Below are 392 nucleotides of genomic sequence, written 5' to 3'. Positions count from 1 at the left end.
CTGTCACCCTTCACGGGAGTAGAAGCCCAGCCTTTCTCCCGGAGTGTCCAAGGCGGACGATGTGCAGGAGTTAAAGGGCCCTAGCGGGTACCCTTCGGAAGCCCGGAGGCGGCGTCTGGAGGGAAGTGCGTGCTGTGTCCAGGAAACGGACCAGTGAACGAACAGAAGCCGAGCCGGAGAGCAAGGCATGCATGCAGCTGGGAAAATGAGGCCGACTGAGCAGTTCTAAATGCTGAAGGTGCGGATGGGGTCTGTGCTCCGCAGCACCCAAGGTCCCGAGCACCGGCTAGCCGGAGGCTTTGGGACGCGGACTGGAAGATAGGGCTCGAGGAAGGGGAAGGGCGGGCCGACGCGGGTGCGGCTGTTCGGAGACGGGCCTGGAGGGGGTGGTG

This window comes from Echinops telfairi, unplaced genomic scaffold (genome assembly GCF_000313985.2).
Source record: "Echinops telfairi isolate 266 unplaced genomic scaffold, ASM31398v2 ScPeMD7_7475;HRSCAF=8513, whole genome shotgun sequence".
Lineage (NCBI taxonomy): Eukaryota > Metazoa > Chordata > Mammalia > Afrosoricida > Tenrecidae > Echinops > Echinops telfairi.
This window is presented reverse-complemented; position numbering follows the sequence as displayed.